Genomic DNA, 26,907 nt, shown 5'->3' on the forward strand with positions numbered 1-26,907 from the left:
ACTGCCTCTCTTCCTTACTCATCGACCACCGAGGGGAACCTCTACCTTTCTCTCCCGGCCTTTTAGTCTACAGTTGAGCAAGTGATAATTACCCTGGCACACATTTACAAGAACTCTAATAAAGAAATTTCACTGGAATTTAAACACGGGTATTTCAAAGTTTTATAATGTTCGTTCTGTTTATTTCTACTTCTCCCTTCTGCTTTTTTTGTATTACAGTTAATAAATTAAAATTATATTTAACATTCTGTAAGAAAGCAATATTATTGGAGCTTACATCCTTTCCAAACTGAGTTTCAAAGTTTCTTCTGTTCTCTCCATTTCTCTTACTCTCCCATCCTTTCATTTTCAGTTATGAACGTGACTAATAAAAACTTAATAAATTCACTCAACACCTACTGAAGTCCAGTTTTATAAATCAGGTCCTATGTGACATAGAGTGACGTTAGGTAAGACATTAGTTTCAATTTACATCACCGGCCAGTATGGAGCTAGATGGAGCGGTCTGACTTTACGAGGCTACGTAACTCATCTGTTAACTTGCCAATTTGCAAAGAGTAACGACCGACCCTAAGATAAATATACTTGTAGCCTACGAGGCGTAGGGATGCAACCATATGACAAAAGTTCGAGATTATCGACGCTAAAATGTCGTTATTTTTATCGATGTTGAATTATCGTCGATACGTTTTTATCGTATTTGAAACATAGATATTGAATGTTTTAAATATTTTTATATAACAAATTTTCTTTGAAAGAAAATATTTTATAGGCCATGGGGTTTTCAAGACCTTCCTGAATATTTTTTAAAATTATTTGTGAACGTTTTAAATTATTAATATATTAATTATATCGCCTTAAACTTCATCGGTATATCGATATTTACGGATATCAGTTCATCGATAAAAAATTTCAACATTTTAGTACATTCATACAAATGTCGACAATTTTAGCAACTTGCATCACTACTCCGAGGTATAAATTCTGGATTAATACTTGTCGCAACCGGCCACGTACATTTTGGAACATTTGTTAGAAAATTGTTTTAGGTTCGTACCATCTATAGCTAGTATATATTCTTTAATTAAACGTGGTATTTTTATTAAACTTTTCGTAATTTGATCACGGCTTACAATGGCACATTTTTTTGTGAATTTTAAACCGAAGGATTTTATTACAGTTTTATCAGTTTTTATGTATCAAAGTAGAGTAACTGGTTTGCTCGCATACATGTGTAACCATCTTTATTTAAAACATCAAGTCGAACACACACATTATTATGCAGTAAAACAGGTCTACGATGAAATGCCCCATATGCTGTTAAAGCTGATAAGTGGGATTGTGGCTATTAGAAAACATATATTATTTTAATATTATGTATTTATATGAAAAAAAAAATTCTATAGTGATGAAATAAGTCATCCTGAGGAAGCCTACATGACTGAGAGGTGCACTTGGCCATCGGGGTGGATTGTTGCCCTCCACACAGCCTCTCACCCTGAGAGGAGACCTTAGCAATAAGACAGTAATGGGTTAAAGATGAATGACACCTGAGTTTTGTAAAACTTTAGGTAACTAACTACACAATTTGCTATTGAATTATAACAGGAAACCAAATTAAATTGAGCAAATTCAATCTCACTGCACAAGTAACTTATAAAGATGACATCGAGACATATTTGTCAATGGAACCCGATAGGTAATTTTGTGGACTATATACGGATGACATGAGCAAATTGAAAAGTATTGAAATGGCTCAGTGGATACATCTTTTACGTATTTCGAGGTCTGCGGATAGCTTGATATACATAGATAGAGACATACTCGTATGGTTCATAATAATATAAAGATTTTTAAGTACTTATAATTCTTCGGATGCTTAAAGTATTTATACTCAATTCCTGCTTAGTAAGCTTAGTAAACAGTACTCATAATTATGGTGGTTCATAATGCCATTCAAGATATTTAGTAATAAGGTAATATTAATATAGTTGCGAGTTGATGTCTAATATGTAATGTAACATTAACATAATAATTTTAAGTTACAATCTAAATATATATAACTCAAAAGTGACATAGTGATCTATCAACACACAGCCCAAACCACTGGACAGATCGGGCTGAAATTTGGCATGCAGGTAGATGTTATGACGTAGGCATCCGCTAAGAAACGATTTTGATCAATTCTACCCCCAAAGGGGATAAAATAGGGATGAAAATATTACTTCGTAACGCAAACGAAGCCGCGGGCAAAAGCTCGTAAAACATAAAACGAAACCCAAAGTTTGTTTTATTTACACATTTTACGTCGTACTTGCATTGCGTGCCTTGATATATTATTTGATTTAATAATTGTTAGCCACAAATATTTGAGGAAGTAAACAATATACTCATAATATGTAGAATTAGAGGCAATAAGCTACAATACGTTGATACGTTTAATCTAAATGCCAATTTAATTATAATCAATAACAATATTAACATGAATTAAGTGAGACATGTGTTATATTATGTATGTCAAACGTGAAAGCCAAATTGACTAAAGCATCCGACCGACAAATGCTGCAAAAACAATATCGTGCGTCAGTTTTCATTTACATAAATATTATAATTGACTAAACATCAATCATGACTTTAAAAAACAAGGAAAAATATTATATTGCTAAAGTGAAAAAAATATTTTGACATATCTTTTATATATTACTTTCCTCCATAGATAAGTAAAAATTACTCACTCCTAATAAGAAAATGTACCCAGTTTTGAGAATTGAAATAGTTGCGTAAAAAAGTTGTGCCACGTCACCGTGCTAAAATGTCCCTAAAATATTTTAAATAATTATATATTTATTACGTAAATTATGTAGTAGTAGTTATTTATTCGTAAATTTTCTCTAAAAATGTCTTTATTTGCAAAAATTAAAAAAAAGAACTTACTCATAAGCCGTTTGTGTCTTCATTCAATTTCAAGGCGGCGAAGTATCTTTATTAATCTATGCTTTCCTCCATTATAATAGTAAGTAGTTTACGAATAAAATGTTAAATTAGTAAGTATTTAAAAAAACTCACCAATTTGCAACTTTATAAAAAACACGGCGTTCGGAATTACGATTTTAAAGTTTCAACAATTTTATTAATAGAAAGAGAACACAACGACACAAATTCATTTGTTTTTTTACGTTCTATTTTCAATGTTTCCTTTTTTCAACATAAGTATTTAATTTTGTGCCAGAGATTAAAAAAAAAAAACAAGACATTAGTATTAAAAATAATATATGTTTTTAAATAAATATTTATTTATTTAAATTCAAAATTGTATATAATTGTGTCGTTTACTTTTATATAAACGTGCTAAATTGTTTGTTAAGTTTTTTTTCTTTTGCCTATTGTTTTCTAGTATAATGCCAATGCACCCGACATCAATCGGCAGTACCTATACCTTATTTGTGCATGTGACAGGAGTACCACTGGCGATCTTAATGTTAGGTTGTCAAAACTAACTAAGGAGCGAAAAAAAATCATGTCTCTATTTGAAAATAATATAACATAATAATATTCTGCCCCTATAAAGCTGTCAAGAAATGGTCATAGACAATAGAGCATAGCTGTTTATGAAATCCGCCAAACGCACAGATTGTCAGACTTTTTAAGTAATAGATATCAATTATCAATAATTATAATCAGTTTATCCAATCTTGTACCTACCAAAGATGCGGGTTGATCGACCGGTCATACCGTTGAGGTCCTTTTTTTTATAGAAGTCTCAGACATTTTAAAGGCAATAGGCCTAGAAAACTTCTACTGGGGAGGTCCCGCCGCCACACATAGTGCTAACGTAAAACAGATCTTGTGTTTTGGTAAAAATAATGTTAACCAAGTCGATCGGAATAATATGAGGCGACAATCTTAGTTTTTTTGTAAATAGAATATTTTATGGAACATGGAATGGAGTTGAAAAATCCTTGTTTTATATGGACTTGACTGTAGATTTCCATGGATGGCATTGACTCTTACGTGGACTTTAAGGTCGTTTGATACTTTGATCTTATAGAAAGTTACCTCATGATATATTCTTCAGCGTTAATGCAAGTGATTGTTATTTTCTATTGAGTTTCTTATTCTCTCTATCTCTCTTTATATATTACTTATACTCACTTTATGATGCTTATGGCTGGAATCTCTTGTGTTATCATTGCAATATTTCTGTTTTGCGGATGGATGAGATTTTACACCTACAAAAACCAGTTTTGAATATAATGATTATGAACGTCATTATCATCAGATAAGGATTAGGTTATAGTATACTGCGCTGGCTAAGTGCAAATTGGTAGATTTCACATACCTTTCAAAAGTTTTTAACATTTCTCAGGTATGCAGGTTTCCTCACTTTGTTTTGTTTCATCGTTTAAGCAAGTGATAATTAATATCTAATACACATAGTAAATGCTAAATACGCCTGCTATGTCGTAATTATGATTCTACATAACATATGTTAAAATCCGTCAAGCTCTTTGAATGTGCATATGCTCGTAAAACATTACCCTCCGCAGTCGGGAGAAATGAAACCTGTATTCTTTTACAAAGTCATGAATTTCTTCATGCTACTTTTCTTTGCGAAGCTTCTCGTCTTTCCAGACAAGGTAAAGGTAACAAAAGCGGTCATATTTTACTTGACTACCTCGTATGAAATGCCCGCCTTTGTAAAAATTTCTACTGTACTCTGTAGTTCTTGATACAGTACATTTTTCATTATGAGGAAAGTATATTATGATTTTTTTAACTTTTCAAGATGTTTTATGTGTATTTTCACAAGGAAAGGAAAAGGAATAGCATAAAGATGTTGATTTTGCTTGTCTTTCAAAAGGGCAGAGATTTAATAATGCATTGGTGGTGTTTTTTTTCAATTTATAAATGGAAAAAATTGTGTCCGTTTCACAGGCCTGTCATTCGTTTTATACAATTTAAAAATCGTTTTACTTTTATTTAAGGGGCAGCCGAGCAGGCACATTTCATATAGTATTTTACAAGTTATACATTAAAATTATCAGTTTTAAAATACTTACTTGAAGCAGACACCATGCTAACAGTAGTGAATATTGCAACGATGAACAACAAATAAAATGTATTCAAAACGTCATTGTAGTTCACAATTTTTTTAGTACTCAAAAGTAAATGATATCCTGCGTATAGGTTACAAATTTACGACCGGATATACCAATAGTCTGACGCAAACTATTTAGGAAATTACTATAATTTCGTTTTCCAAAATTGCTTACTTGCTGTGTTTATAAAATGCTTATCTACTTTATATTCGATGGATTAAAAGGTGGTAGAACCCTTTGTAGGTCGATTCCAGAGGCACTACTATTATTCCAATGTTTGCGTAATAACACCACTGTTAGCGCTGCTGTGTTCTGGATTGAAGAATGTGGCGAGGGAGAGACACTTATTTCCTCATTGATAACAACGCAGATGTGACAGATGTGATTGATCTTAGGTGACTACTTACCATCAGGTGGACTGCATGTTCGTTTACTATTTTTATCTAGAACAGCAGCGGTTAACTTTGCTGTTATTGGCAGAAATAAGTGTGGCCGTAATATTCCAAAGAAGCTGATGCGAAGACGAGTGTGGTATGAGAAGCAGACTTCTTACGGTGAGGGTCAGGGATTCCAATCCAAGGCGTGCACCTAATTTTTGAAAGTAATATATGCGTAAAACCATGGATATATTACTATCTACTACAGATATATTACTACTAACTCAGTTGGATAATACATCTATGCGTAAAACACCCACATGTTTGACAGTTCCCTAAAGAACCCTAAGAAAACATTCAAAGATGTGTTAACCCGCATTTTTCCAACAAGTACGCTTTGGCCAAAATATTTTTCTTTTTAGGACCCGTACGCAGTACTGGGACAGTGGGTTGATGATGATAAATTCCTGATAGCCTATTAAAGTAAATTTAATTAAAGGAGAACTCTTTTCCACTATTTTGTTTTAAACGACATGGTGTTGTGTATTTCGTCGTGAACTGACATCCAATCTCGGAGCGGATGTGTGCGCCTGTCACTGTCACACGTCGGATGTCAGCTGAACTGCAGCGGTCCGAAAGGTTAACTTTTGTATGTTAATATTGATTTTTATGTTAATTGTGTAAACACGAGAAATTAAGTTTAACATTAACATTAAATGCTAATTTATTGCTGGTAATGTGAATGATACGGATTAAGTAGGAAAATTGTATTATAATAATTATTAAGACAATTTTCGTCTTTTTAAAATTCAATATACATCGTTAATATAGTAAATATTATTTACTTATCTCTTCTATATTACATTAGTACAAATAACCTATATTGTTCAGTAATAATACAAAATAAATATTATGAAATATTTATTAAAAAAAACATAGTACGACCGTATATCTTAAATTGACGTTCACTTTATCCGTACTTTAGATCCATCCAAAATAATAAAACCAACTTAAAACTATGCTTCCTCATCAGCATCTGCAGCGGCAGGTGTCGTTGAACTTGAAGCAGTCGTGGGCGTCGGAGCGGTAGGAGCAGTAGAACTGCCTGGAGTCGCTGTAGTTGTGGTGGTCGTGAAGCAAGAGTGGTCTAGGCCCTTGCAGATGAAGCATAATAACTGAAAGAAATAAAAAGTGCTTAAAAGGGCTAAAGATATTAAGTAGATTTCTTGTGACCGGGGACCGTGTTCGACCCTACAGTAATCCACTTATAGATCACTAGCCTATTATAGTTCATCATCAACCCATTACTGTTCCACTGCTGATGATGATGATGAATAAAATCTTTGATGAAATCTTTGACTGCTGGGCAGAGGTCTCCTCTTAGAATGAGAAGGATTAGGCCATGGACCACCGCGCTGGCCTAGTGCATATTGGGGGACTTCACATACCTTTGAGATTTTTTTAATAAATGTCTCAGATATGCAGGTTTCCTCAAGATGTTTTCTTTCACCGTTTTTTATAGTTATAAACCTATAGCCTAGTTAAAAGAGTTAAAGCTATGGACATACAATGGTAAATTGAAGACATTATTTCCATTTTCTATTGGGAGAATTAAACTAAATATTTGTTTAAAAGTATTTCTTTCTTTGAGCACACTTCAGATCAAAATACTACAATGCCTCGTATTGGTTTATTAGGCACAGATAAATGTGACGGTTCTCCCATCGAAGTCACATCGGGTTCAGCCACTTTGCTTCCGATTGTCTACTATCTTTTGTCATTGTTTGTGAAACAAATCCATCAGTACTACATATTGTAATATAATTTGTCCTGATGCTCTTGTTTTCAGCCTAGCATTTCTCCTCAATTAGACATCTGCCTTGCATTGTGATCCGACCTCAAAGGCAATTGTCTGATCAAATACCCTATAATCCAGTTATCAGATTATAGAGACAGTGCAAAATCACATAATAGTTTCCGTACATTATGGATGTCAATGGGGATATCATTCATCTGTGATCTCAAGCAGGACTTTAAGTTCATTAATGCAGATGTCTATGAAAAGTAGTCACAATGTTTCCATCAGGTGGTCTGCATACTTTTGCTACTTCTGTATTTTATAATAATTGGCCAAGTGCAAGTCAAACCCGCACCCGGAGTGTTCCGTGAAACTATTTTTTTTTTAATTTCTACTATTTATTATTATAGTAGCCATTGAAGTACATATATTGTGAAAATTTGAACTGTCTACCTAAAGTCAAGTCAAAAGTTCGTTGGAAAAATATCGAATAGCAGTTTGTTGTATGGAACTCCTTTTTGTATTCATTTTTTTTATTTTTAGTATTTGTTGTTATAGCGGCCACCGTTATGCATCCTCTGTAGAAATTTCACGTGTCTATCTATTACGGTTCCAGAGATAGAGCCCTGTGACGGACGGACAGACGGAGAGACAGCGAAGTCTAAGTAATAGGGTTCCGTTCTTACTCTTTGGGAACCCTAGAAAGGTGAGCAACGTAGGAGGTTACACGTTTGTGCCCTTTTCGTGACAGTGTAACGCATTTACGCAACTTTTATGTGTTTCAACTCGTTACATTTTATTGTACGATAGTGAAGAGGGACACCTTCGAAGCATCACGTTCTAGGGTATAAAGTCGTAAATGACAGATTGAACTACTTTGTGCTACGCGTAACCTTTATTTATTTGAAAAACCTGACTTTGCTCAAAACATAAAAGTCAACTTCACAGCATTTTTTTTTTAAACAAAGGAGTAGCAGACGAGCATTTGTAATCAACCCCAAATAGGATTAGATATTCCTACAAGAGGTCGGTCACCGATGCGCACCTACACCTGAGGACTGAGCTGGAACGCCTCGGAAATGTCTTCTATACCACACTCTTCAAACTAGAACACAGCAGCGTTTAACACTGCTTTTATGAGGCAGTAAAAGGTGTGGCAGTGGTGCGACCGGAGTCGAACCACAAAGGGTTCTACCACCTTGAAATTTAGATTTTTATTTGAAAAAGCTTTATTTATTTTGAAAAACCTTTTTAACGTTACTAAAACATTTCGATTATATTTCTATTTCAGAGTAAACTAAAGAAACCGAATAGACTTTGTGTATATTAGAATTATATTTACATGAAAAAATATACGTACTGCTTGACCTTTTAAGGCTTCTGATTTCAAATTGTTGCAGATATTATGAAATAGCGGCAAGGGAGCTCTTCCTCCTGAAATAAAAAGAAACTTTATATTAATTCTATCTTAACTATTTTTTATTATTTATACCTCTGTCGTTATAAGTTGGGATGTTTCGTATTCTCCTTTACCACACCTTTCAAACCAAAGATGCAATACGGAATACAGTGTAAACAAGGAGAAATGGCTAAGGCGGCTGCTTCCCGAATCGAAGCATCAAGGATTCTACCCTTGATGCTTCGATTCGGGATACAGCTTTTTTCCTATTCTAAAAAAATAAACCCCAAGCTATGAGGTTATAACTGGGATAATGATAACTATAATTCGGCACACGCTCAAATTTCCAAAAATGAACGCGAAAATATATATAAAAATACATTTAATATTCGGGAGGTGTATTCAATTTGGCGCAATATAATTCCTATCACACCTTTCCGAAAGTTTGCTGAACGACAACAATAACACTCATAAGCCTTATTCAATTTCAATATCTTAAGGCCGCGTTCACATTACAAGTTTCAAACTACTCAAACAGTAATTATTTTATCACACTTAAAAATAACTGTTGTTTTATAGAAATACTAGCTGACCCGGCAAACGTTGTGTGGCCATATAAATAAAAAAATGTTAAGGGTGAACAACCCTTATCACTTAGGGGTTTGAAAAATAGATAGTAGCCGATTCTCAGACCTACTGAATATGAATATAAAACTGGCGAAGATCGGTAAAGTCGTTTCGGGCGAGTACGGTAACTAACATTGTGACACAAGAATTTTATATATAAGATTTGTATTAGTCTATACTAGAAGTTTACTCTACCGTCCATCGCCGCTAATTGTGTTTATTTTTTTTGATTAAAATGTAAGAAGAGTGTTGAGCTGTAAAAAATGTATTTTTCGTAATATTGTTACGAATTGTTGCAACAAAGTACGAAATGCCCGAAACTTTTAACGAATATTCGTAGATACGGAGATGATTCTTTACATAGAGTAAATGTATACTTACCTTTTCAAAAAGGCAACGCAGACATATTTACATCATCATCATCAACCCATTACTGTACCACTGCTGGGCACGGATCTCCTCTCAGAATGAGAAGGATTAAGCCATAGTTCACCGCGCTGGCCAAGTGCCTATTGGTAGACTTCACATACCTTTGAGATTTTTTTTTAAAAAACTTTCCGGTATGCAGGTTTCCTCACGATGTTTTCCTTCACCGTTTAGCAAGTGATAATTAATTTCTAATATGCACATATTGTGCGTGCCTAGGATTTGAAACTCGGACCCCTCGATCGAGAGGCCGAGTTTCTTAACCACAAGGCTATCACTGCTGCTACTACTAGGTGCATATTTACATGACCGGATAAATTCTCCATGACATATTTAATATATCAAATAATTTTGGTCATTTATTTTCCAACACTTCAAGCCTTCAAAAATTCAGTTTAAACGAAATAATATAGTCAAAATAAAAGGCCGCTCAAGATATTTTTCAATACGATTTTTTTTATGTCACTAACTCTCAATATGACCGCACCTTTAGGCAATGTAAAGTCTGAACAATAAGCACACACTTTCTTCGTACGTGAAAAAAATATCAGCGAAATTGTCAACTTAGGCATTTATTAAAACACAATATCCCTTTATATATTTTTTGTCGAAGAATTCGTGTTATGTTTAACATCCATCCTACGTCGTGCCTTGGGCCCTATTTATATTTATATCTATAGACGTTGAAAGTTTCAGACAAAATCATATTGTTTTGTGTGATGAAGATACATACTTTTCCTGAACTTAGTACTCAGGGGTAGCGGCGCATCTGCGGCCAACCTCAGGTAGGAGTGTTAATCTTATCTGGGGTTGATCTTATTGGGGTTTTGAAGGCACCATAAATCAAATCAAATTAAATCATTGTTTTTTATTCAAAATAGGTTCTTTACACTCTTTGAAAGTCAATACAACTACCACCACTTCATAAGGTGTTTCGGTGACGAGAACATATTTTCGTAAGGAAAAGAGCACTACTCTTAAATTATTTACCTCAAAAATGTTTCTTGTTTAATGATCGAATACGGGCTAAACTGCAAGACTTGGAAATATACTGCAGCATTCCTGAGTCTTTTCTGCAAATTTTGCAGAAACAACACAGATATTAAATAAATTTTAATTCAAAAATAAGTGCATATTCGAACACGAAAATGCTTTTACTTCTTTCTAGTTTTACTTATTGAAATAGTCACGAGGAAGATTATAAATATTAATGAAAAACAAACCTCGTGCGGCCATGCAGAGACTCGGTTCAGTGAAGAACACGATAAAGAACGCTATAAGGAGAAGTCTGCATAAGGCCATCTCGAAAGCGGTCGCGAGCGAAGTGTACAGCGACAGATTGAGCGATACGTTATACCGCTGCACTCGATTGCGAAACAATACTTCGTTGTACGGACGTGAGCATCTTATAGATTGATTTATTTTGCTTAGTTTTTACAAGCTTTTATTTAACATTGCTTTATTTTGCTGAATTTTTACAAGCTTTTATTTAACTGGCTTTATCATACGTCATGGTTAAGTTTTGGTACTGATTTTTAAACCAGTTAACCCTAAACGATTAAGTTGAAATTTTGCATACATGTTTGATGTTTTTGCATACACGTGTCGTCTTTTTTTATTAGTTATGGCGGTTTCTCCAACATGGCAGAATAATATTTTATAGCAATACAATTTGTACTGATTTTTAAACCAGTTAACCCTAAACGATTAAGTTGAAATTTTTCATACATATTTGGATGTTTCATACATATTTGGAAAAAGACGACACGTGTATGCAAACACGTGTCGTCTTTTTTAATTAGTTATGGCGGATTCTGCACCATGGCAGAATAATATTTTAAAGCAATATAAGCAGAATTCTGAATAAAGCCATCTCGAAAGCGGTCGCGAGCGGAGTGTACGGCGACAGATTGAGCGATACGTTATACCGCTGCGCTTAATTGCGAAACAATATATCGTTGTACGGACGCGAGCATCTTATAGATTGCTTTATTTTCCTGAGTTTTTACAAACTTATTTTAAAATTGCTTTGTTAATTCGTATACATGTCATGGTCAAATCTTGCAACTGAATTTGTGACCAGTTATCCCTAACCGATTGAGCTGAAATTTTGCATACACGTGTCGCCCTTCTTCGTTGTGGTAGATGCCCTAAGATAGCGGACCAAATTTTTTTTGCACCCTCATTATATGAATCAAATGAAATGTATTTCTGAAAAAAAACGAAAGACGCTATTTATTACAAAAACTTAAGGTATCTATTGCGTGTGTATTAAAACATGTACAGTCAGCTTCAATAGTAGATTAACAGATGAAGATTCAAAAATAGGTATACACCCAAGCGTTAAGCTACTTTTGACGCGCTAGTGTATACCTACTTTTGACACTTTACGATGTTAATCTAATTATGATGCTGGGTGTTTACCTATTTAAGAACGCTTGGGTGTGTAGCTATTTTTGAAATCTTCATCTGTTAACCTACTCTTGAAGCTGACTGTACTTATTTACAAGCAACATAAGAAAACAATGAAATGTATAATCAAAAAGACATATTTGCAGGCTGCAAGATATGCCAAAAGAGGGCTCCAAGCAGCTAGATTCGTGTGACAAGGGACATACTCGTACATTAATTTATGAGTTTTGAATATAAAGATTAAAATATTTCAAAAACCGTTGTTAGTCAGGGTATATGTAAACGCAATTTATTTTAGTATTGTAAACACGTGTTGTGACTCGCTGGGGGCATCCGGAGGCCGTTTTTCACGACGCCACACGGTATCCCCGCGTGACTCGTATCTTCCCTAAGCCCTTTAGGAAGCTTTGCTAAGGTTGTTTGTTTTGTATATGTCGGAGCAAATACGGCAGTTCTCCTATTATAAAATGAAATGATTAAACACCTGAGGTAAAACTACCTGCATCTTCAATAGAAAAACAAGTGCACGTGCGCCGGTCCTATAAAAAGGGCCGTACTGGCGACATCGGGACATTACTGCTCGAGCTGTGGAACAGTGCGGATCTCCTTAGGACGTCGTTATGCTGCCCGAAGAATAAACGAAGCTCAACAATTCTCGTGTGGTTTGCTTTCAAAGGTTTCATCGAGTCATTTATCAACATCAAAACAATAATTATGACGTCAGCGGTGCTGACGTCACGCCTTTTTTAACCTCTCTTACTTCGTTATATACAATAAGGTCGCCCTTAGGTCAGTCATCACTCAACAAATAATTTATAAAAGCTCTGTGCAGTAAATATGTTTTGTAAAAGGGACACGTTAGAATAAAATCGTAGAGTGCGTCAAATTTTTATCATCTACGGTCAAAGGATCATATACTTTGGTTACTTTGGCCTTAAATTATTTTAATTTAATTGATGACTAGAACCTTTTTAGCATTTAGTAAGTAATTTGCATCATTAATACGTAAGTTGACATTTAAACAGTTAAACTTAAAAAAATCAAATATTATTTTTTACTTTAATTCTTGCAATGGTTTATGAAATGAAATGAAATGTCTTTATTTGTTGCAATGTGGTTACAATTTGATGTTGGTTACAGACATATAAGAATCTCACATTTGCCACATGGTGGCGTACAAATTGAGTCAATTAAAATTAAAATTAAATAATAACTTACAGTAAGATATACATACGAAAACTGATACATTAAATTATTAAACTATTATTTATATTAGACAATTTATCATAAATATAAGAGATTGTTCATTGGATAAATTCTTCTAGTGCATAAAAGCATTTGTCAACTAGCCAACTACGTAGTGTTTTTTTAAACGTGTTTATCTTGCGCATAAGATTCTTTCAAGGCAATATTGATTTTATATTACAATTTAATTCTATTGTCCTTTTGACTGCGTATCCATAGAATAAATTCTCAAAGCCGAGTTGTAAAAAATAGAGTAGAAACTATAGGATTTTCCTTTAAAATAATTACTTGTTATCTCAAGCACTTGCGTTTTACGATCCGGTTGTAAATTTGATAAGTAAAATAAACCATCCATTTGTTTAAGATCTTTTGAAGTCACCCTTATACCTGTGGGTATACCCTTATAGTAAACTGATAATGATAAGCTTTTATTAGTAACCACGCTTGAATAGGGTAAGCTTTTTCACTCCATCCTATTTTGCCTACCAATTTTGAAATCGAAATTTGTCAATTCCTGTCTACTAGAAATTTCACAAAGTTTCACAGTTATTTCGTCGATCACTAATAAGAACAGTTATTTGATAAAATTTACTTACTTCTTTATACTTTATACGTACAGCTTGTATGCTTTTGAGAACTAAGTTGAAACGCCTCATTTTCTTGCTTATCGGGACTTATTTAAATGTATTTTTTTAAATATTTTATAAACAACGTTGCCTTGATAAAGGAAATTACGCACTACAGTTCCAGGCTTCTCTAGGAAAACTCGGTCCCAACGGTGGGAAATAAACAGTGTTACAGCTGTAGGGTTTGAGCATAACTAGGCTTAGCTAAAATTGATAAAAAGACAGGAAATAAAACTTTTTGTTCTACATCCGTAATTAATATAATTGATCAACTTATTTCGAGAAAAAAGACTAAACTAAGGGTTCATAATATGCTGGTCGCTTTAAAAGCATATTGCACAATGCACATAAAAATGACAGGACAGGATATTGTCATTTTAATGGCCAGGATATCTGTGTTTACGTTATTTGTAAAGTTTATTAGTTTAGGTATTATTAGAGTAGTGTAGCAGTGATACCCTAGTGGTTAAGAAACTCGGCCTCTTGATCGAAGGGTCCGAGGTTCAAACCTCTCTCACCTCACCCCAACTCTGATTTTTCAAAGCTACGTGCGTATTAAAAATAATTATCACTAGCTTAAACGGTGGAGGAAAACATCGTGAGGAAACCTGCATACCTGAGAAATATTTAAAAGTCTAACAATACGTATTTGGCCAGCGTGGTGGACTAAGGCGTAATCCTTCTCATTATGAGAGGAGACCCGTGCCCAGCAGTGGAACAGTAATGGGTTGATGATGATAGCGTAGCTAATATTACTATTAGCTACGCTATCATCATAGGAGATATTACGTTACAAAGTTTATTTTCAATGCCTATGTGAAATTATTTTTCTACTTTAATTTATTTATACAGTTATCATGTACAAGTACCTTACAATGAGTTTTTACGTTTTGATGAATATGACTGTTTTGGTATTTGTTTACGTATTTGTCCATACAATTTCCAATCAGTGCCCCTAGCGAATTGTATCAGAACTATAGTGTCAGTAACGTAACATTAAATGTCAAGTTGACAAAATGGCGCTTTATGTTTTGTCTCTCTTTTTTTGCGAACATGTGAGGTAGACAAAAAGACTTGAGCGCTTACTTATTGTTACGTTTACTATGTACTAAGGCACTAAGCAAACGGTACAGAATAATGGATTGAGTAAACGTAACGTAAAATTGTGGGATTTTTTGAAAACACATAGTAAGGGTACTGATGGTAATGTTTTTCAGCGTATATATGTCTCATTTTTTAGCACGCACCAGGCCAAACGGCTTGACGGCTTGATGAGTCGTTGGATTCGTCTAAATAGTGGAAGTGAAAAAGTCTTATATTTTTAAACAGTCGGATTTTTTCTATATTACTTCTCTATTCTATTAAGTACTTACGAGGGAGAAGGTATATCAGCCTAATAGCCAATAAAGCCACCAATGTATGAACAACGCGCCCTTCCTTCAATTTGAAATTAGGGCAGTTACACATGTACACCATAAAAGGACTAAGTAAAAGGTGGTAGAACTCTTTGTGGTTCGACTCTGGTAGCCCACCGCTACACATATTTTTACTTAATAAGCAGTATTAAATGCTGCTGTGTTCTGGTTTGAAGGGGGTGGGTAAGTGAGACATACTTTTCCGAGGCTTTCCGGCTTAATTCTCAGAGGTAGCGGCGCATCTGTGGCCGACCTCAGGTAGGAATCTAATCCTATCTGGCGTTGATTTCGTAGTAAATGGGCGGCAATCCACTTACCAGCAGGTGGACTGCATGCTCGTTTGCTACTCCTATATTTTCTATTTATATAAAAAAAAAACTTAACAGTTTAAACCCATGGATTAGTAAAGATTATTCACTCCCAACAAGAAAATGTAACCAGTTTTGAGAAATGAAATTGTCGCTGTCATCTACTTTCGTGTCTGAAAAATATTTGAAAAATGATTTTTTTAGAGCATTGAGGAATAAAACGACATTTCTCCGCACTTTTTCTTCGATTTCGTGTTGTTTTTGCACCTGTCGGCATTCCGCGTAAATTACACCATGACAGACGTAATGGGAAAAGAGTCAGCCATTTTACGTATGTGTCAGCCATTTAATAGCTTCCTTCAATTACAAGGCGGTGAGATATTTATACTTATCTATGATTTAAACCACAGAAAGTCTGTGATTGTATTTAAACTTGTAGAATCAATAGATTTGATTAGGAAATTGAAAATACTATTTGAATAGTACCAATTTAACAGCCTATTAAATTTATATAACCAGTTTAAACAACGTTTGTAAGCGCCCTTAATATTAAATGTTTCGGGACCTAAGTAAATTTGAGTTGAAGGAGGATTAGGCGTAAGAATGCGTTGCTCAGAATAACTGACTCGTCTCACTGATAACAATAAAATTTATTGTATTTTGTACTCAAAATATAAAGGTGTTATTTATAATTATAATATCTACGCTAGGCTACATATACATGAGCTGTTAAAAAGTTAGATCTTATGCACATGTATAACAACGATTTTTCATAAAGAAGAAAGCGTTGTAACACCTGGTAAGTGGCTATTGCTCATGGACATCTGTAATCAACCTCAGATAAGATGAAATTCCTATCTGAGGTTAGCCATAGCTGTGTTGCTACCCCTGAGGATTAACTGGGTACGCCTCGGATAAGAATATCTCCCTTACCACATCCTTCAAACCAGAACACAGCAGCGCCTAACACTGCTGTTATTAGGTAGAAATAGGTGTCGCGGTGGTGCCGCCGGAGTCGAACCACAAAGGGTTCTAACACCTTCACCATTGGGTGGTTTGCGTCCTCGTTTGCCTTGGTTCGAGTGCATCGATTCAATAAAGATAAATTCTATCTATAACTGCGTATCGGTTCGCTTTTTCACACTCAATTTTAATGATCACGCTTTACGAGCGCCACTGTATGGGCAATGCATAAAAATTAAATATCCACTGTAGTATTTTTTAAGTGTAGAAATAGTGATATTTATTTTATTATTAATAATCTGAAATATGTGACATTAGATGTTTCAGAGCGGTTGTTGGCGTGGCGACGTGTTGCAACAGTGAACTGTACCCTCACCATGAGTTTTCAAAACATCCCACAATTTTACATTACGTTTTCTCAATCCATCATTCTGTTCCGTTTGCTCAGTAGACTGAGTAAACGTAACAATAAGTAAGTGCTCAGGTCTTTTTGTCTAACACATGTTCGCAAAAAAGGGAGATAAAACATAAAGCGCCATTTTGTCAATTTAGACATTTAATGTTACGTCACTGACACTATAGTTCTGATACAATCCGCTAGGGGCACTGATTGGAATTTGTATGGGGAAATACGTAAATTACAGTCATATTTATCAAAATAAAACTCGTAAAAACTCATGGTAAGTAAGGGTACTGGTTACAGTTACAACTGGCTACCCTGCTGCGTAATTATGTATGATTTTTATTTTTTTATAACCGAAATGCTACTAACCGAAATATGTTCTTCTTTATATACTTAATTTTCATTTTTATATTTAACGTAAATATTAGAGATGCGCCGAATAGTGGTTTCACCGAATAACCGAATACCGAATAATATTCGGTTTAACCTTTACCGAACCGAATATTCGGCCAAATTATTCGGTTAACCATTTCTTTATTGTCAGTTTGTCAATAAAATGTTGATTTGAGTTTTAAAAATATGTACTGATTTAAGGTTTAAAATAAATGTTCATTATACTAACTATAGATTAAGTAATAAATGTGTTGACTTGAGGTATCAAAATAAATAGTGATTTGAAGTTTAATTGCTTTATTTTATTAGCTTTATTCAACACATTCTTCGTAGGATTTGAGTTTGACTTGTAATATAACATAAATCTTACATAAGAAGTTTTGTGTTTTAGTTTTGTACACAAGAAAATAGAAATACTCGAACCGAATATATTCGGCACCAAAACCGAATAATTCGGCCGAATACAAATAGCAAAAAAGATGCCGAATATGCCGAATACCGAATACCAACCGAATATTCGGCGCATCTCTAGTAAATATCATTTAAAGGTAACACGATGTATGTGTTGCACTTTTTATCTTACTAAATTGTATCTTTCAATATATTACTTGTCACTCGTATTCGTTGAAAAGGGTTCAGAAATCATGTTTTAATTAAACTCGCTTTCTGCTAACACTCGTCAGCATGGAACAAGGGGCTTAGTGAGCAAATTTCAGTGAGAGCCCTCCTTGGCAAAGGTTAATTTTGTTTGTACTGAGCACAATACAAGTTTGCAATGTGTGAACACAAGTTTGAGATTCGTTCGAAGATAATACAGATATTTGAATGAGATACAGAATAGATATTACAATTGTACGTTTTATAGATATACAGGTTTCTAGTATTCCCTGTGTTAGGGCCAGAAGTATCCAGAGTATTTTTTACCAGTTTTCATAATAACTTGGAATCTAAAAGCGATAAAGATGTCTGCCTGATTGAACATTACTTGTCTTATACGTGTGAGACCAACATGGTGACCATTGTAGCATAAACTACACAAATAAACAAAATGTAATGGGCACATATTTAGTTCAACGATTTAATTCTGGGCACTTTATGTGTTGCCGAAATTCATACCATACCATTAGTAAGTATTTTCACCGCGTAAACATAGCACTATTTAAATAAAAATTAAAAAATATATATAAATTTTTCTTCAAAAGTCACATCGAATTAGTCGAGTAAGCCCTATTTTGCAACTTTCCTTAACAAATTTCCCGAAAGCGTGAAACTTTATACTTAAAGACACGTATTTGCATAAGTTGGACTTCGTACAAAATGCAGAATAACAAGTGAAGTCATTAAAATAATCTTTCTAGAAGATAAAGCAGCGTGGAAGTGCAAAATGTTAAATTTAAGCTGATTGTTGCAAGAGAATAAAATTGTGAAGAAATTTTCTAGAAAGCTTTAAACGTTTTATTCGAAATAGGGATGATTATTTTCATTGTCGAGCACGAGTTTCTGTCAAAACAAGTTAAAGTTATTTTCTTTAAGCTGTTAATCTTATTTGCGTATTACATGGTCTAAACAACAATCACCTACATACGCACACATAAAAATTACATGCACATACCAAAAAACGCACACACATATACACCAACACATACACATATACATACTAGTACATTATATAATACTTGCAACTCCCTGACATAGGTTTATTTTGTAAAATATTAAGTTTTCTCATTTTAAGTGACCATGTATTTCTTATGAAAGATAACCATTTTAGCCATATTCCTGTTTATCATTAGTTACATCAGTGAATAGATTTATTTTTGTGAACTATGCAGAAAACCTTAAAGAAATATACAAAGCCTTGGAATACGACATTTTTGGAATTCGAAATTTTGGCGACCTCCTTCCGTGAATAGAAAATACAACTGCATAGTGACGTTGCCAAGATTGGACATCAACAACGTATATTTTAAGTTAAATTATGGTGCACTTTAAGAATTTACCGTAAAATAAAATATAAATGCCCCATAGAGGCAGTAGCCTAGTGGTTAAGAAACTCGGCCTCTCGATCGAGGGGTCCGAGGTTCAAATCCCAGGCACGCACCTCTGATTTTTCAAAGTTATCTGCGTATTAGAAATTAATTATCACTTGCTAAACGGCGAAGGAAAACATCGTGAGGAAACTCAAAGGTATGTGAAGTCTACCAATACGCACTTGTCCAGCGCGGTGGACTATGGCCTTATCCTTCTTATTATGAGAGGAGACCCGTCCCCAGGAGTGGGACAGTAATGGGTGGTTGATGTGACCCATAGAAGTCTTAAGTTGGAAATGTGACCAGTTCTTTAATTATTTTATTGCATACTATATTTTTGTTACCGCCACTATATTAACTAATTCTGAACCACGAAAATAGTGAAACTTCGACTTATTCTAAATGATACGAGATAATAAGTTTTGTGGTATGGTAATTGAACAATATTTAACAATTCAGATTACGTCGGTTCACGCATTAGTGTAAACGAGATTTTACTTCTGAATTTCTCATCAGTACCCTTACCATGAGTTTTCAAAACATCCCACAATTTTACGTTACGTTTACTCAATCCATTATTCTGTTCCGTTTGCTTAGTAGACTGAGTAAACGTAACAATAAGTAAGTGCTCAAGTCTTTTTGTCCACCTCACATGTTCGCAAAAAAGAGAGACAAAACATAAAGCGCCATTTTGTCAACTTGACATTTGATGTTACGTTACTGACACTATAATTCTGATATAATACACTAGGGGCGCTGATTGGAAATTGTATGTGTAAATGCGTAAACAAATACCAAAACAGTCATATTTGTTAAAACGTAAAAACTCATGGTAAGGGTACAAGCAGTATGTCTCCTTCGCAATTGCTAGGTGTGAATATTCCCAAAACCGAAACTTTCGAAGAATTCAAATTAATCTTCGTTGATATTCCACCTGTGTTCAGGTGTCGACGCCATTTTAAACTTGTGTTAGCTTTTGCTATCAGATTTTGATAATAATTAATTGGTTCAATTAATTTGATGTGGTTTTGCAATTTAAACTTTGCGATTTATTAATATTTAGTTTGACATCACGTTAGAATAATATTATTAATGAGACTATGTGGTATGTGCCGCGTATCTACATACACGTGTTGATATAAGACGAACTAAATTGCTTACTCCACTGCAGAGGGTAATGTTTAAGAGCGTTTGTTTAAGAGGGTATGTATGTATTATATGTTTCATTGGCACGCCTTAAAGCTCAAAGGGGTTGGATTTTAACATATGAGGTGCCGTTTGATTCGTTCAAATTGTGGAAGTGACATACGCTATTTTTAAAGCAGCCGGATTTTTTGTTTTTACAGTATTTCTTTACTTAAATGAAACAGGTTCCTCAATCTCGAACCCCACTCCAACCATTCCCAGTCGTTAAAAATTAACCGATGGACGGATTCATCGATGTGAATAAAAGTTAGTGAACTTTTTTGGCTCTATCTTAAGCGTCACGCGTTATACGAAAGTCAGCGCACATACATTGAGGAGCGACATCTAGTGTGATGTGCGGTGAATGGCGAAATATGAAATGTGAAATGGCGGCTGACTGATTTCTAATCAAACGACAGACTATTGGTTTGTGTCTTGAACGTAAGTATTCGCTTAATAGAAAATCAAGCACAGTCTAGCATCAGATTATGTAGAAAACGAATCAAAAGCCGCCGTCGATCTAGATATGTCAGTCAATGAGATTCCGTAGCCAATTTCTACCTCATATATCAGGACTCTACAAGTTTCCTTGGCAACTTTATAGCGCCAATATCGATATCGGACATAAAAGATGTCCGATATCGGAATAAAAGGAATCAAATGGGCTTAAAATTGCCGGTGTTACGTTGTTTCATAACAGAGATCCTACGGCCACCCTTCGGTTCCCTTGTCAAATAAATAATTTGTCACTGCCAAAATATAATAGTTTAAAGATTTGTTATCGACAAATAGTTTTTTATAGTTGACAGAATACACTCAAAATTCGTAAGCACTTCAAAATTTATTCTGAAAGCCAATTTATTAAAGTTATCTTTATATTTTTGGCATAAGTTCAATCATAATGAAAAATGGGATAATACTGCAGTGTACTTAAAATACGGGTAATGAAAAATGGATGTTACCAATACGTTTCTTATTATTTTTTTTTAAGTTTGACGTTTTGAAAGATAATATTTATTCGCTAGTTATATAATGCGTCGGAATGCAGTAGCCAGGATACAGAAAGACCGAATTACTTAAGTATATGTATTTAATCAAAACAGAATATTACACGTTTTGGATTAAATCTAACCTTTTTTTTTTTTTTTTTTTCTTTTCGAGGGGGAAACCTTCAAAAGGTACCCGGTGCCGTGGGAGCAACACGGGGTTATGTGGGACTTTTACCGCACTAAAACCCCCCCGGTGGCCGTCCTCGGCGCTGCGTAGAGGACTCCGGGATCTCCAAAGGAACGCGACCGGAGTCCTCTCAGCGCACTGCCCCGTCGGGCTCCGCCCAGGTGACTTTGTGTCACCACACCGTCTGGTGTATACGACGGAATGCGACCACACATACCGTCGTCCTTCCCGGGGTCGCTAGCCGGGCGGTTCGAGCTCCCACTCTTGCCGCCCGTAACCCCGAAAGCCCCTTTTAGTCGCCTCTTACGACAGGCAGGGGATACCGTAGCCCTATTCTGGTCCCGGAACTACAGGGACACCGCGCCTGGGGCGTTACGTACGCCCGCGGCGACTCCTCCTTCTCCTCCGAGCGGGTTCAGCGCGCTCCCTAGCTCGTTCGGCGTCTTCCTTTGCAGACATTACGTCATTGCAGAAGGTGATCATGCCGTTCCAGGCTTCGCTACGCTGAACCATCGCCCCGATGATGGCCGATGGAGAGAGATCCGGTCCCACTTTTTCGACGAGGATCCGCCGCTGAGACTCCCACGCTGGACAGTGCTGCAGCGTGTGCTGTGCAGAATCCTCATCGCACCCACAATGATGGCACTGGGCCGTCTGCTCCCTCCTTATCCTATTCAGATACTCACCGAAACAGCCATGTCCGGTGAGCATCTGAGTCAAGCGGTAGGTCACACGACCTTTGCTTCTCAGCCAAGCCCTGAAGTTCGGCAGGATTGCGTCGACCACCCGTTGGCGTATGTTGTGTGGTTCCAGGAGCCGATTACGCCAGCACCTCAGAGCGCGCCACCTGGCTCTCCTACGAAGCGCTGCGACCGTCTCTTCGCTGAAGGGTTCAGCCCTCTGGCGGAGGACGCGGATCTTATGGAAGACCCGTGCGTCCATATCCGCCAGAATGTCCAGAGGCGGAAGCCGCCCCAGGACTGTCGCCGCCTCATACGATATGGTACGATACCCACGGGCGACTCTGATAGCGATCATACGTTGCGCGGAATTTAATTTCCGCGCACGGCGCTGGCAGGCAGACAATCTGTCCGACCATACCGGCGCCCCGTAGAGCGCAATCGAGCGTATCACACCCGCGTAGAGGCGGCGGACTTCCTCCCTTGGTCCCCCGAGATTTGGCAGCAGTCTGTGCAAGGCACCCGCTACCTTATGAATCCGGGGGACGAGACGGTCGAAGTGCTCGTCGAAGCACCAGCGGTCGTCCAGTGTAAGGCCAAGATACTTCATGTACCTGCCTATCCGGACGTCCGCTTCACCGACGCGCACTGAAGTTTCAGCTGACTCGACTCTTCGCCCACGGCCATGGAACCACATAGCCTCGGTCTTCTGGGACGCAACCCGTAGGCCCAACCCGTGGATCTTCGCTATGACGCGTGCCACCCCGAGCTCTGCTAGCCGAACCGTTCTACAAAAAGACACCCCTTCTGCAAGAACGAGAGTGTCATCGGCGTAGCAGACGATGCTCACTCCTTGTGGGAGCACCGTTCTCAGCACTGCGTCATATGCGATATTCCACAGTAGTGGGCCCAGTACCGAACCCTGCGGCACCCCGCGCACGACGTTCCTTCCGCGAACGCTCCCATAGCGGCCTGGGAAGCGGATACGCCTGTCTGACAAGTAGGCCTTAAGAACCTCCCGCAAGTATGAAGGCACTTCATGGACAGACAGGCCCTCCATGATCGCACTCCAGGGTAGAGAGTTAAAAGCGTTGACAATGTCAAGGCTGACTGCCAAAACTACTCTACCCTGAGATACGGCCCGCTCTGAGAGCGTTCGGACTCGAAGGATGGCGTCCATCGTCGAACGCTGCCGCCGGAAACCGAACTGGTTTTTAGACAGGTCTGGACCATGGCATGCTAGGTGTTGGCTAATTCGAGAAGAAATAATCCTCTCGAATAGCTTGCCTGCCTCATCCAATAGGCAAATGGGTCTATATGCTGATGGGGAGTCTCGAGGCTTGCCCAACTTGTGCACCAGCACTAGCTTCGCCCGCCTCCAAACTGAAGGAAACCGTCCATAACGGAAGCAGGCGGTAAACAGCTTTTGCAGCCTCCCCCCCAGCACTGTCAGCGCTAAGACCCATGCCTGACCTGGGATTCCATCCGGCCCCGGGGCAGTGTTTCGCCTTGCCATGCGCTTAATGGCAGTATCAAGCTCGCATTCGGTGACCGCCAAGTCATCTGACCAATCAGAGCTATCCGGCGACGCGGCGGGAGGACCCGTTTCGCCAGTGGTTCCTGAAAACAGGCTGTCCACCACTGTGTCCACGAAATGCGGGTCAAGAGTTTCCGTGAGTGGAGGCACCCATGGACGTAACTTGCCGAGAACCATCCTGTACGGGCGTCCCCATGGGTCTCGGTCTAGTCCCTCCACAAGCGCGCTCCAGTTCCGGGCCTTGCTTTCGGCGATTGCGCCCTGAAGCAATGTTGTTGCAGCCCGGTACTCCACGTACTTCTCCTCCCATTCCGCAACGCCAGCAGACCGTCGCCGTCGAGCCCGAGTGTACTGGCGTCTAGCACGTAGGCAGGCCGCACGCAGCCGTGCGATGTGCTCTGACCACCAGTACACAGGGCGCCTCCAGCCAGGTCTGACACGCGGCATCGCGGTATCGCAGATAGGCGTCATGTCATCCCTGAGCCGGATCGCCTCCCCCTCGGGATCAAGTTGGTCAACCCCCTCTGCAGCGCGAGTCCAGTCCGCGACGTGAGCAGCAGCAACAAGTAGGTCTCGATTAAGACGATTTCGTGCCCATCGACGCGGACGGTCGTTCGTCCGGCGGCCATCAGCAGCCGGAAGCTGCAACACTACATCCAATATTATGTGGCGATGGTCGGACAGCGTGACAAGGTCTTCGGCTACCCTCCAGCCCGTCACCATACGCTCGGCAGAAAGAGTCGCCCACGAGAGGTCTACGACCGACTCTCCCTGCCAACGCACGCACGTACTGACCGAACCACGATTCAGCAGACGTAGGTCGAGCCCGGCTGCCCACTCGAGTGTTGCCTCTCCCCTGGCGCTGTCGCGCCTGTTTCCCCAGACCCTTGAATGTGCGTTAAAATCGCCAAGGACAATTACAGGACGGGGAAAACAGAACCGAACACAGCTTGCCAGTTGGTCGAGGAACGTCTCGTACGCCGCCAAACTGCAATTGGGGGAGACATAACACCCCAATACTGCAATGGGACCCCACTCCACCGCGACTATACCCCGCTCAGAGTGGAGTCTGGAGCAAGGAGGATCTCCTTCACCACCCGCCCAGTACACGGCGACGGTCTGCGCGTCGTCTCCGACCCACCGCGGATGCTCCGGAACTCTATAGGGCTCCGCCACTACTGCCAAAGAAACCGAACAGTCAGCGAGGCATTGCTGGAGCAAATCCTGCGCCCCGCGACAGTGGTTTAAGTTCCCCTGGAGGACTTTAAGTGACGGAGACCTATCCATTAGGAGTCCATCGCTTCCGCTGGTGGACAATGGAACGAAGCGCTGGGACGCGCAGGCCCATCTGTCCTTGACGAGTCAGTCGTCGCGACCGTTAGCTCGTTTCTTCCGCTGCCTCGTTTTTTACGTTTCGGAGGCGTGCATCTCTTGCTACCAAGGCGGTGGTCGGCTGGAAGACCAAAGTCCGCGCATAGAGCACATTTCGGTGACTGTGCTCCGCATTGGCTCGCCCTGTGACCGGGCTCGCCACATACGTAGCACAGTGCGCTCCTATCCTTGGTGCTGGTACACTGGTGCCTTGCATGCCCCGTCTCAAGACAGCGGAAGCATTGTAGTGTCCTGGAGGGCAGGATCTCCACTCTCGCGGACACCCATCCGACAAGGAGTCGCTTTGCGGCGGCCAGCTTACGGATGGTCGTAAGGGGGCAGCGCACCCATGCCGTCCCCAAAGCCGAGGGCCTTCGCCTGATCTCTCCGACTCTCACTTCGGTGGCGATACATCCACATGCCATGGCGATGGCATTTGCGACGTCCTGCTGGGTGACGGAGTCGTCCAAATCCATCACCCGCGCCTCGCCCTGCTTAGTGGGTCTCGCCACCTTAACACCCATTTCGCCGACGGCGTCTTGCAGCTTCCCCGCAAGTGCATCGGCTTTTCCAGCACAGTCTTCGCCGGCCACCTCGAGCAGCAGGCCACCGTTGAGGGCTTTCTTTTGCCGCAACTCTGCTATACCCAGGTCTGCCAGCTTGATGTGCCCTTTCGCGGTATTCATCACCTCTGCATAGGTGACATTCAACCCTTCGGGCACCGTGACGGAGACTGCCGCCGACTTCGGGACTCGCGGAAGCCTCTGTTTGGCTGCCCTCCTCCTAGTGGGCTGACCCGCTTTGGTTGTCTGAGCCGCTGGTACTTGGGCAACTTTTGCGCAAGGACGCCGTTGAGAGGCACTCTTAATTCGCCCACGACTCGGAGATTGCCTCCGCGCGGGCTCCGCTTGAGCCAGAAGCGACCGTCGCTCTTTTGCCCTGGCCTTACGCCCTACCACGGTTGCCCAAGTCCCTCCTTCTGCAGCCGGGGCTGGTGCTACCGGAGACCGCATTGGCGCCGCAGCCACTGGGGCACGCGCGGTTGCATTGAGTGAGGCCCTTTGCCCTAGGGGAGGCCGGATTGCTCTTCCGGGGAACAGCTCGTCCCTAAAGGAGGCTAACTTTTTATCCATCATGGACCCGATCCGGTCCATCAGAGCATCCTCCGTATTTTCGACCCTCTTCGGTTCAGTCCGGGGTGGTTCAGATCTAGTTGGCCTTTTTTCACGGCGTAGCTCGGTCACTTCCGTCGTGAGAGCCTCCACCTTCCCGTGCAGGTCAGCGAGCTGAGAACGCAGTGTGGCGTTCTCCTTTTCCAATTGGGTAGTGGTTGCCCGCTGCACCACTTCCGACGCTGCTGCCTGCACGTTGCGTACAGCCAGACGAATGGCTCGCACCAAATCCCCTTTCATGTTGCGGGATTTATCAGCGATCTTCTCG

The sequence above is a fragment of the Epargyreus clarus genome, unplaced genomic scaffold (genome assembly GCF_041222505.1).
Source record: "Epargyreus clarus isolate Ecla_fem2 unplaced genomic scaffold, WU_Ecla_fem_2.2 ptg000027l, whole genome shotgun sequence".
Taxonomy (NCBI): domain Eukaryota; kingdom Metazoa; phylum Arthropoda; class Insecta; order Lepidoptera; family Hesperiidae; genus Epargyreus; species Epargyreus clarus.